The sequence below is a fragment of the Prionailurus viverrinus genome, chromosome A2 (genome assembly GCF_022837055.1).
Source record: "Prionailurus viverrinus isolate Anna chromosome A2, UM_Priviv_1.0, whole genome shotgun sequence".
NCBI classification, from domain to species: Eukaryota; Metazoa; Chordata; class Mammalia; order Carnivora; family Felidae; genus Prionailurus; species Prionailurus viverrinus.
The window spans coordinates 9,540,861-9,553,618 of NC_062562.1; the positions used below are offsets into that span (position 1 = coordinate 9,540,861).

General features: G+C 40.4%; 1 pseudogene; it reads left to right on the top strand.

Annotated features, from left to right (window-relative positions):
* The first annotated feature begins 2,038 nt into the window (after nucleotides 1-2,038).
* LOC125160868 (olfactory receptor 7A17-like) lies at nucleotides 2,039-3,002 on the top strand (annotated as a pseudogene).
* Nucleotides 3,003-12,758: the final 9,756 nt, after the last annotated feature.

Sequence of the window (12,758 nt, forward strand, 5' to 3'; positions counted from 1 at the left end):
TTTCCTCCAGCCACATACATATCCTAGAATAAAACTAGTTAGGGGCAAAGATTTTATTTTTTTGTATTATGGTAAGCTAAACAAGTCAACCAGAGAAAGACAAATATCATATGATTTCACTCATACGTGGAATTTAAGGGGCAAAGATTCTTAAAAATTAATTTTACTATTGATTCCCAGTGCTTTCAACAACAATAAGCACAAAATAATTGGTCAAAACTAGTTGTCGATGGACAAAGGAAAGTCTCAGGCGATTTGCAGAGGAAAATAATGCCTGGGAAAAATGTTTGGATTAAGGGCAGGAGTGGCTAATAAGTTTCGGCATCAAAGAGAAGAGAGAGCATTTGGGATTCCTCGAAATCCCAAATCCCCAAATAAAAAGGAACTAGATTTGTGGCTAATATACAGAAATTAGCCAATTAAAGGTGTGTAAAAGAAAACCATAGCATTTCTGTTTATTTTTAAGCTTTGAAAAATGAAGACTTTTTTTTTCAGAGCAGTTTTAGGTTCACAGCAAAATTGAGGGGAAGGTACACTTTCCCTATATTACCTTCTTTCACGAGGCATAGCTACCCTCATTATCAACACCGCCCACAAGAGTGTTGCGTTTCTTACAGTCGGTGAACCTACACCGTCACATCTTTAGCCAGCCAAGGTCCACAGTTCATATTACAGTTTACTCTTGGTGTTGTACATTCTATGGGTTTGAGAAACTGTACGATGACCGTGTAGTGTGAGCCCTGACGGTTGGTTTTTCCTTTTGTGTAACGCGAGTGCCTGACTCCAGTTCCTTTCTTTTTTTTAATTGAAGCATAATGAACACACAATGTTCCGTTAGTTTCTGTTGTACAACATGTTGATTTAACAATGTTTGAGATTGCTCAATACTCACCACAGTAAGTGTAGTCCCTATCGGTCACTGTGCAGTGTTATTGCAACAGACTGTTGCTGAGGCAGCCACTTCAAGCATGGCTATTTCAGAAACAAAACCCACATTTCCAGCCCTGTAATTAAATAAAAAAACAAGGGTGCCCCATTCTGATATATATTTTTTAATATTTTTTCATGTGTATTCATTTTTGAGAGACAGAGAGACAGAGCGCAAGCAGGGGAGGGACGGAGAGAGAGGGAGACACAGAATCCGAAGCAGGCTCCAGGCTCCCAGCTGTCAGCCCCGAGCCCGACGTGGGGCTCAAACTCATGAACCGCGAGATCATGACTTGAGCTGAAGCCACACGCTTAACTGACTGAGCCACCCAGGTGCCCATATTTTTTTTTTTGTTTTGTTGTAGGGATCTGGTTGATTTAGAAACGGACTTTTCTCTCCTTTTTCTCTTTTGTGCTTTAATTCCTGCTCTTAAGTTTTAAATTTACAAATAAAGAGTGAACCAGTGAAACTCTAGTCCCTCACCCCAGTAAAAGCGGACCCCAAGGTCCATGTGCGCTCTCTCTCTGTGACTTCACTGTGTGGCCCCAGGAACTATGAGCAGTAATTTTTTTTTTTTCAGAGTTTCCTTATGGTTATTGCAGAGGGTGTCTTGCAACCATCATAAGAATGACAAGGGTTGGTCCAGTCACAACGTTGGTAAATGATATGCTGAGACTGGCACAAAACAAATGTGTATCCATATTTATAGTATCATATGGAGTATTTCACTGCCCTAAAAACCCTTTGTGCTCTGCCTCTTAACCCCTCTCGTTCCCACTGCACCCTTTGGCCACGTTGATATCTGTTATTCCTTTTCCGTAGTTTTGCCTTTTCTACAATTTCATGTTTTTGGAATCATACAGTAGGAAGCTTTTTCAGATAAACTTCTTTCACTTAATAATATGCACTGAAGTTTCCTCTATGGCTTTTCATGGCTTGATGGTGTGTTTCTTCCAAGTACAGAATAACATTCCATTGTCTGGGTACATGACAGCTTCTTTATCCATTCACCTACTGAAGGCCACCTTGGTTCCCTCTCTGTTACTTTCTTGACTACTGTTTGTGGCTAAATTTGAAAGGCTCTTCTTTCTATTTCTGTAGTTTAGTTTCATGGAACAAGAAAACCAAACCTGGATTTCTGAATTTAGTCCCCTCCTGGGACTGTCAGATGAGCAGGGACTGCAGTCACTGCTCTTTTGGCTGTTCCTGTCCATGTACCTGGTCACCTTCCCTGGGAACCTGCTCATGATCCTGACCATTATCACAGACTCCCGCCTCCACACGCCCATGTACTTCTTCCTCTCCAACCTGTCCTTTTCAGACATCTGTTTCACCTCCACCACCATCCCAAAGATGCTGCTGAACATCCAGACGCAGAGCAAAGTGATCACCTATGAAGGCTGTCTCAGCCAGATGTACTTTTTCGTGCTTTTTGGAGTATTAGATAACATACTCTTGACAGTGATGGCCTATGACCAGTTTGTGGCCATCTGTCAGCCACTGCACTACATGGTCATCATGAACCCCAAGTTCTGTGGCATCCTACTCCTGGGATCCTAGGTGTTGAGTGTTCTTGACTCTCCATTACATGACTTACTGATTTTGCGACTCTCCTTTTGCACAGAGATGGAAATCCTTGATTTTTTCTGTGAACCTAATCAGGTGATCCAACTGGCTTGCTGTGATACCTTCCTCAGTGACCTGATGACCTATCTCACAATTGGACTTCTGGGTGTTGTTCCAATTGCTGGTATCCTGTATTCTTACTCTAAGATTGTAGCCTCCATTTTGGGAATTTCATCAGCGAGTGGCAAGTAGAAAGCATTTTCCACATGTGGGTCTCATCTCTCAGTGGTCTCTTTGTTCGATGGTACAAGCCTTGGGGTGTATCTGAGTTCGGCTGCTGCACAAAACTCTAGGGCAAGTGCCATAGCCTCAGTCATGTGCACGGTGGTGACACCCATGTTGAACCCCTTCATCTATGGTATAAGGAACAGAGACATCAAACAAGCCCTGAGAAAGCTCTTTGGCAGAGGGACATTCTCTGCATGTAGGATTCTTTGCTTTAAGATAAATACTTGAGTAACAGGGCTCAAAACCCTGGAATATGTAGATCATGATGTTTGTATCAGTTCATAGATTGACAGTCTGCAGTTTATCTTTCCACAGTACTTGAGTTCTTTAATTTTTCATTCATAATCAGCAACTATTTCTTCTGCATTTCTTTATAAAATTTTAGATCTCTCATTAAATTCCATTGCATGGATTTTCAGCAGCAAATAAATAATATAGGAAATTGAATACTTATAATGTGATAGAAAGACCCAGAGGAATAAATGTGGAACCTGTCCTCTCTGAGATGAAAGCAGCTATTCATTAGAGTATTCTGCTTTGGGAGAAAAATGATTTATCAGAGAGTATACACCAGTTTTTGAGGTTTATGTCAATCTATCCTGGAAAGAGATCACATCTGCATCAGCAGAGGCCTGGAACCCCGTGTGATGGCATTCACAGTACTCCGCATTCACTATGCAGTATCTAATTTTCCCTTGCACAGTCCAAAACATCCATGAAGTGTGTAGGTAATAGAAATTACAACTCCTGGTTTTTCAGGCATCAATGGTGTCACTCTTGGTGGTTATCCCAGGGATGCGTTATGGCTTTTCTTTTAGTATTTTGGCAGGTAGCAGCAACACTGTCTGGCGATTTCCCTCAGCACCTCCTACCATAATAGCCCTTTCACAGATCACAAAAGCAGTATGGATATTCTGCCTATTTCCAGCCAAATTTTTGTAGCAAGCATCTCAGAAATCAGGTACTAATAGCAGGATATGATTCTGGACCTAACCCGTGCTTTATGAGACAGAGTAAGACAAATGTCTCATCATCACCTGCTCCCAGAAGCCACCACTTTGGTTTTGTAAAAGTTCACAGGTCCTTTTGCACACTAGTATTCAAATAAATGTTTAGGGAGCTCTCGCTCAAAAGCAAAGAGAAAACAAAAGAGGAGAAGTAAGAAGAGAGAAGAAAATAAGAAAAATTGGATAAAGAAGAGAGCTTGCTTGTAGCATTTGCCAATTTCCATGGTATAATTACCCTCATCTTGCCCAGTTTCAAGCTACCAATTTTAGTTCAGACCACAGTCCTCATGAACCATCATAAGCTGGCTAGCAATATCACTTCCAAGGTTTTGGGTTGGGTTTGGAGGAAAACGTAAAGCATTTGTTGTCATTTTATAGTCTTCACTCAGGGGCAACTGGTTCCATCAATTGAGGATCTGAGTCAGTAAAGTGTCTCAGCTCTGAGAGTCAAGTAGACATTATGACCCTTCATTGCGGTGATTCAGGTCAAGTTTTCTTCATGAGAACTGGAGGGCTTTTAAATTTTTAATTTTTTTTGACTACTCAAATTGGATGAATTCTTATTGAGCTGTCCATCATTTTTGGTTCATGAAGACACCATGATGAATTTGCCATTTACAGAAATCCCCATAGCTTAACCAATTTGGATGAGAATGATTAGCTCTTACATACACTATGAATACCATACCCTAGATGGTTTGGGACTGCTGACATGGCCTCTGGCAGTTCAGAAAGGGCTGAACACAGGAGAAGGGATTTTATATTCAGCATGTCCATGGTAAGTCTGTCACGCGGGGCAGAAGCTCTGTAGAGCTTGCCAAGAAAGACATTACAGCCCTCAGTGGTATTTCTCAATGACCTTACGAATTTTATGTTCTCTGAACCCTTATTTTGGGTACACTTTGTGGTTGAGGTATTGAATCACACAAGATAAACCCATCACATCACCGTTGTCTCCCTGCACTTTGGATTCCTTCCTCGACATCATATTAACCTATTTATGGCACTGAAATTCTTTTAGAGCATGTCACTATTTTTTTTCTCATGGTAAAATACATATAAAATTTATTATTTCAAACATTTTGAAATATATTTGTGTGGCATTAAGTACTTTCTCACCATTGTGCAATCACCACCTCTATCCATCTCCAGAACATTCTCATGGTCTCAGACCTAACCTTTGTCCCTATGAAATATTAACCCCCCATTGTCCCTCTACCCAGTCCTTGTCTCCCACCATCCTAAATTCCCTCTCTAAAGCTGAGTACTTTAGTACCTCATATAGATGTAATTGTATAATATTAGTCCTTTTGTGTCTGGCTACATTCACTTAGCATTGTGTTTGCACAGTTCATCCATGTTGTAGCCTGTGTCAGAAACCATTCATTTTAAAGGCCGAATGATGTTCCACTCTATGTGTTCACCCTGCTTTGTTCATTCATGAGTTTGTTGATGGACATTCAGGTTGTCTCTGCATTTTGGCTACTGTAAGTAGAGCCATATGAACAGCAGTGTACAAAAATCTTTTCTAGTCACTGCTTTACCTTTTTCTTGCGGCATATAAGTGGATATATAACCAGATGTGAAACTACTGGCTCAAATAATATTTCTACATTTATATTTTTGATGAACTGGCACACTGTTTCCTCCAGAAGCTGTGCCACATTTTAGTTATTTATCAGCAAAGCACCACAGGGTTCCAATTTCTCCGTATCCTCGCCGACACATGGTTTCTGGGTTAGTATTTAGAATAGCCATCCTATGGCTTCCCTGGGGAATTCTACCAGACATTGAAAGCAGAGATAATACCTTTCCTTCTCAAGCTATTCCAAAAAATAGAAAGGGAAGGAAAACTTCCAGACTCATTCTATGAAGCCAGTATTACTTTGATTCCTAAACCAGACAGAGACCCAGTAAAAAAAGAGAACTACAGGCCAATATCCCTGATGAATATGGATGCAAAAATTCTCAATAAGATACTAGCAAATCAAATTTAACAGCTTATAAAAAGAATTATTCACCACGATCAAGTGGGATTCATTCCTGGGATGCAGGGCTGGTTCAACATTCACAAATCAATCAACGTGATACATCACATTAATAAAAGAAAAGATAAGAACCATATGATCCTGTCAATCGATGCAGAAAAAACATTTGACAAAATTCAGCATCCTTTCTTAACAAAAACCCTCGAGAAAGTCGGGATAGAAGGAACATACTTAAACATCATAAAAGCCATTTATGAAAAGCCCACAGCTAACATCATCCTCAATGGGGAAAAACTGAGAGCTTTCCCCCTGAGATCAGGAACATGACAGGGATGTCCACTCTTACTGCTGTTGTTTAACATAGTGTTGGAAGTGCTAGCATCATCAATCGGACAACAAAAGGAAATCAAAGGCATCAAAATTGGCAAAGATGAAGTCAAGCTTTCACTTTTTGCAGATGATATATTATACATGGAAAACCTGATAGACTGCACCAAAAGTCTGCTAGAACTGATGCATGAATTCATCAAAGTTGCAGGATACAAAATCAATGTACAGAAATCAGTTGCATTCTTATACACTAACAATGAAGCAACATAAAGACAAATAAAGAAACTGATCCCATTCACAATTGCACCAAGAAGCATAAAATACCTAGGAATAAATCTAACCAAAGATGTACAAGATCTGTATGCTGAAAACTATAGAGGGCTTATGAAGGAAATTGAAGAAGATATAAAGAAATGGAAAAACATTCTGTGCTCATGGGTTGGAAGAATAAATATTGTTAAAATGTCAATACTACCCAAAGCTATCGACACATTCAATGCAATTCCAATCAAAATCGCACCAGCATTCTTCTTGAAGCTAGAACAAGCAATCCTAAAATTCATATGGAACCACAAAAGGCCCTGAATAGCCAAAGTAATTTTGAAGAAGAAGACCAAAGCGGGAGGCATCACAATCCCAGACTTTAGCCTCTACTACAAAGCTGTAATCATCAAGACAGCATGGTATTGCCACAAAAACAGACACATAGACCAATGGAATAGAATAGACACCCCAGAACTAGACCCACAAACGTATGGCCAACTAATCTTTGACAAAGCAGGAAAGGATAGCCAATGGAAAAAAGACAGTCTTTTTAACAAATGGTGCTGGGAGAACTGGACAGCAACATGCAGAAGGTTGAAACTAGACCACTTTCTCACACCATTCACAAAAATAAACTCAAAATGGATGAAGGACCTGAATGTGAGACAGGAAACCATCAAAACACTAGAGGAGAAAGCAGGAAAACACCTCTCTGACCTCAGCTGTAGCAATCTCTTACTTGACACATCCCCAAAGGCAAGGGAATTAAAAGCAAAAATGAACTATTGGGACTTCATGAAGATAAAAAGCTTCTGCACAACAAAGGAAACAACCAACAAAACTAAAAGGCAACCAACGGAATGGGAAAAGATATTTGCAAATGACATATAGGACAAAGGGCTAGTATCCAAAATCTATAAAGAGCTCACCAAACTCCACACCCAAAAAACAAATAAGCCAGTGAAGAAATGGGCAGAAAACATGAATAGACACTTCTCTAAAGAAGACATCCAGATGGGCAACAGGCACATGAAAAGATGCTCAACATCGCTCCTCACCAGGGAAATACAAATCAATACCCACTCACATACCACCTCACACCAGTCAGAGTGGCCAAAATGAACAAATCAGGAGACCATAGATGCTGGAGAGGATGTGGAGAAATGGGAACCCTCTTGCACTGTTGGTGGGAATGCAAACTGGTACAGCCACTCTGGAAAATAGTGTGGAGGTTCCTCAAAAAATTAAAAATAGCCCTACCCTATGACCCAGCAATAGCACTGTTAGGAATTTACCCAAGGGATACAGGAGTACTGATGCATAGGGGCACTTGTACCCCAATGTTTATAGCAGCACTCTCAACAATAGCCAAATTATGAAAGAGCCTAAATGTCCATCAACTGATGATGGATAAAGAAATTGTGGTTTATATACACAATGGAGTACTACATGGCAATGAGAAAGAACGAAATATGGCCCTTTGTAGCAACATGGATGGAACTGGAGAGTGTGATGCTAAGTGAAATAAGTCATACAGAGAAAGACAGATACCATGTTTTCACTCTTATGTGGATCTTGAGAAACTAACAGAAACCCATGGGGGAGGGGAAGGAAAAAAAAAGAGGTTAGAGTGAGAGAGAGCCAAAACATAAGAGACTCTTAAAAACTGAGAACAAGCTGAGGGTTGATGGGGGGTGGGAGGGAGGGGAGGGTGGGTGATGGGTATTGAGGAGGGCACCTTTTGGGATGAGCACTGGGTGTTGTATGGAAATCAATTTGACAATAAACTTCATATATTGAAAAAAAATAAATTGAGTTATTTGAGGTTTTTTTTTGCTGTGGAAGTTTTTAAATTCATTTCCATTTGGATATTAATTTTGGATATTAATCTATTATCAGGCATGTGATTTGCCAATCTTTCCCCATTTTGTGGTGTGTCTTTTCACTTGGAAAATAGTGCCCTTCGATGCACACATATTGTTCATTTTGCCAAAGTAAATTTTTCTCTAGTTGCCTGTGTCTTTGGTGTTATATCCAGGAAATCTTTGTCAAATCCAGTGTCATATAGATGTACCTCTGTATTTTCCTCTAAGTGCTTATAGTTTTATTTCTTATACTTCAGTCTGTGATCCATTTGGAGTCATGTTGGTAGATGTAGATGAAAGGGCCAGCTTCATCTTTAAGCATGTGGATATCCAGGTTTTCCATCACCATCTTGGAAAGGCTGTCCAATCTGCCACTCTTGCCAAAAATCATTCAGTCATAATATTTGCGTTTATTTCTGGGCTCCCTCCTATTCCGTTGAGTTATATTTCTGTTTTTGTTGTTGTTGAAAAAAGATCAGTTTGAAATTAGAATGAGATAACTCTGAAAATCGTATTTTCACCCTTCCCCAGCCATTGTTTTTATTGAAATATAATTTACCTACAGTGTTATATTCATTTGATGTGTACAATGTAATGCTTAAAAATTCTACACACTGTTCAGAGCTCATGGACATAAGTGTACTCTTAATATCCTTTATTTGTCTTACCCATCCTCACCCACATTCTCTCTGGCAACCACCAGTTTGTTCTCTGTGTTTAAGAATCTGTTTTTTGTCTGTCTTTTCCTTATTTGGTCCTTCATTTTATTTCTTAAGTTCCCCAGATGAGTGACATCAAAGGGTATTTGTCTTTCTCTGACTGGCTCATTTCACTCAGCACTATTATATCTCTAGGTCCATCCAAGTTGCAAACTTACACAGTATTTAAATGTTACTTTTTTTGCCGTTTAAAAATGTCCATTTATTCTCTATTTTTTCATCTACAGTGTTCTTTGACTATTGTAGTAACAAGGGTCTGTGTCTAACATGATTGCATGATGAGTTTTCCACAGGGAGAACTTGATCCTGACATCGCATCATGAAATCCACACTGAAACTCCACTGTTTTCATAAGTACGTGTCAAACCTGTAGCTAAAATATCAGCATCTCTGTTCTCTGCAGGCTGTCTAACTGCTCAGGGTCATGTTTGAATTGTCATACTTGCCCCCTGATTATTGGCCAGCAAGTATGAAGTATTTCCCACATTCGCTGCCCAGATACTTCCTCTTGGAGTGCCTTATCCCCTTCTCCCTCATCAAGAGTTGGGACAAAGAGAAGCTTGTTTGTGCAGCCTTCACTCAACTCTTCTGGAAAAGTTGACTAGGGTTGTACTCTTTTTCTGATGTGTCAGTGTCCCTTCAGGGTAGTGCATTCATGTATTTTTCATTTTATTTTTAAATTTGTGTTTTAGGTAGATAACATGCAGTGAAATATTAGTTTTGGGAGGAGAGTGAAATATTAGTTTTGGGAGGAGAGTTCAGTAATTCATCACTTACATACAACACCCAGTGCTCATCACAAGTGCCCTCCTTAACACCCAACACTCATCTAGCCCATCTCCCTCCCACCTTTCTCCATCTGTCTATCGTTAAGAGTCTCTTGTGGTTTCTTTCCCTCTCTCCTCTTTCACCCTTCATATATGTTCATTTGTTTTGTTAATTCACTTCCAATATGAGTGAAATTATATGGTATTTGTCCTTCTCTGATTGACTTAATCTCAGTTAGCATGATACATTCTAGCACCATCCATGTCATTGCAAATGGCACGATTGCATTTATTTTTATGTCACTTGCCCTGTTGAGACTGTGAGCCCCTCAAGGTAAAGGACCATTCTCACACTTTCCTTGCTTCCCACCATATTGCTTGGTGCCTACTATATCACAAATGCTAATGAGGGGGTTAGAGGATGCCCAAAGAAGCAAATGGTTGAGTGATGTTAAATAGATATTGCCCACGTTGAAGGAGAATGAGAAGCAGGAAAAAAGGAGAATCACTGTGGGGGCTGGGGGCTGCATGATGGTGAGCCAAAAGAACAGGTATGGATGGAAGAAAGAAGAGATTAAGGGGACATAGAACTCTCCAAAACCAAAATTGAATAGTTACTATGGGAGACTCTGACTTACTAGGGAGAACCTGTAAAGACAGGGCAACTTCTTCTGGGATAAGAGAGTTAAATGTGATAAGAGACAATCCGGGAATGCCAAGTCTGTGTCCCAATACCAACAGCGGGACAAGTTTGCTTTCTATTTTTCTCTCCTAGCTCTAGAGACCCAAGTCTCCTAAAGGGAGGAGAGACAACAGAATATTTCATTAATGAGACTCATGGGAATTCATTCCCTATGGCTACAGAAATTAAAATACCTTTCTGCACCAATGAAGTCGGCTCTTGTAACCTCAGGTGATATGAGCACATAGCTGTGTTCTAGAGCCTTCCTGGGTGGGGCCATGTCTCTTCCCTTCCTGGCGACATAACTTCCAGCTGCATCAGTCATCCACGGGAGAGACTGGGTTATTGATTTCACGCTGTTCTGTGCTAACATCTGGGTGAGCCGTGACATCTTCAGAAGTGCTGGGGAAATATATTATGGTAGGAAGGAACCCTCGTGTCGGTAGTTATTTTGGGGGCACCAACAGGGATAATAAGTTAAGGAGAGTTTAGTGATGTCAAGCCCTTAAGGCTTTGATTGTGGAGGGAAACCCTGTATACACTAAATCACTTCTCCCTGATCTGTCTCCTCCAAGGTGAGTGCTTCATCAATGGGCCTTCATATCTCAACAGCCTTTCCTCCATTTTCTTTGCCAGTCCTTCCATTGTTGGGAATGACTATCTATCATTTTTGAACCATTTGTTAATTGCAGTCATTCAACAAACATTGTTTTCAGCATTTTATGAATAAATAAATGACCAAGACAGTGTTTGTTCTGTCAAGGTACTCACTGTATCAAGAGAATGAAAGAGGTAAAAATACATAAATAAATGTATTAATGTGAGGTGGCATTGAAATCTGGTGAAGTAGATCCTCCAAAATTGGCCCTTTATTTTATTTGTTCTTGAAAAGAGGACTCTTTGATGGGAGTTAGTGAAGGCTTCCCAGAGCAGCTTCTCGGTGCTGAGACATGGAGGCGGTGTAGGGGTCTTCCCATGAGGACAAGGGGTGTGAAGTCCAGGAAGAGCCAGCAGAGGAGGAAAATTTAGAGATTCAGTGGAGCAGAAGTTGTGCTGCTGGGACTGGAAATACTTCTTACTGTCTCACCAGCCATCAGAAGCAGGGGCTGCGGGTTCTGCAAAACGAAGCCACAGTGGCCTGGCTGGGTAGGCAACCGTCAGATTACTAAAGAAAGTGACACTTTGGCCTGAGGGTTGAAGCTTCCTTCTGTGGTTAGTGAAGAGTAAGTTCAGGTTCTATGTCAGGGGCGGTAGGAACAGGACCGGCCCGTGGAAAAGTGACCCAGGTTATTGTGAGGAAAAAACGATTGCTGAGTTCAGAGTGTGAGTGAGGTAAGGGATAGAACTAGTACCGTGGGAGTGAGAGGGGCTAGGTCTCTGGTCTGGAGGACTCATATTACTTCTTCCATTCTAAGTTTAATGCCTTTTATTTCCTTCTTCTTTTTCCTTTTCTTTTTTATTTTTTCGGCCAGTTGCTCTGTCTGGAAGCTGCAAAGCTATGTTGCATGAGAGGTATGAAAGCAGACATGCTTGTCTTGCATCATCTTAGGGGGTGTTCTCAGTGTTTCTCTCTGGAGAATGATTTTAGAGGTGGGTTCTCATGTATGACCTCTTTCGTGTTGTGGAAGTTTCCTTCTGTTCTTAGTTTTTTGAGTGTTGTTACTATCAGGGAACGCTCCATTTTGTCATGTTTTATGTGCCATCTGTTGAGATACTCATGTGCTTTTATCCTTCATTCTGTTAATGTGATGAATTATACTGAGGGGGTTTTATTAGTTAAACCATTCTTGCTTTCCTGGAATAAATGCCATTTGATCATGATGCACAACCCTTTTCTACACCACGATCAAAAGGCTGCAATGCTGGCATTGGTAACACTTAGTCAAAAATTTTCGCGTCAACATTCCTTGGGAATATTGTTCTGTACTTTTCTTTTCTTGCAATGCCTTTTCGTGGTTTTGGAATCAGTGCAAAGCTGGCCTGATGGAATAAAGTAAGAAGTGTTTCCCCTTTGAAATTTTTGGGAAGAGACTGAGAAAGTCTGATGTTAATTCTTCTAATTCTGTGTGGTTCTTGTGATCCTTAGCCATGACTACTCCGCTGGAAAGCCTAATATCATCAACTGCAATTCTGCTAGGAGAAAGACTCTGTTTGACTTATGGTGTAGCCTGTTCCCTGCTTTCTAAAAGATGTTTCTTCAGCTACAAGAGTACACAGTACCACAGCAATGGAGAACTCTCTCTCTGTCACTGTGTGTGTGTGTGTGTGTGTGTGTGTGTGTGTGCACGTGTACAGGATAGAGAGAATTTATCAGTGAAGTACACACCCATAAACCTTAAATAGCAAGCTGAACC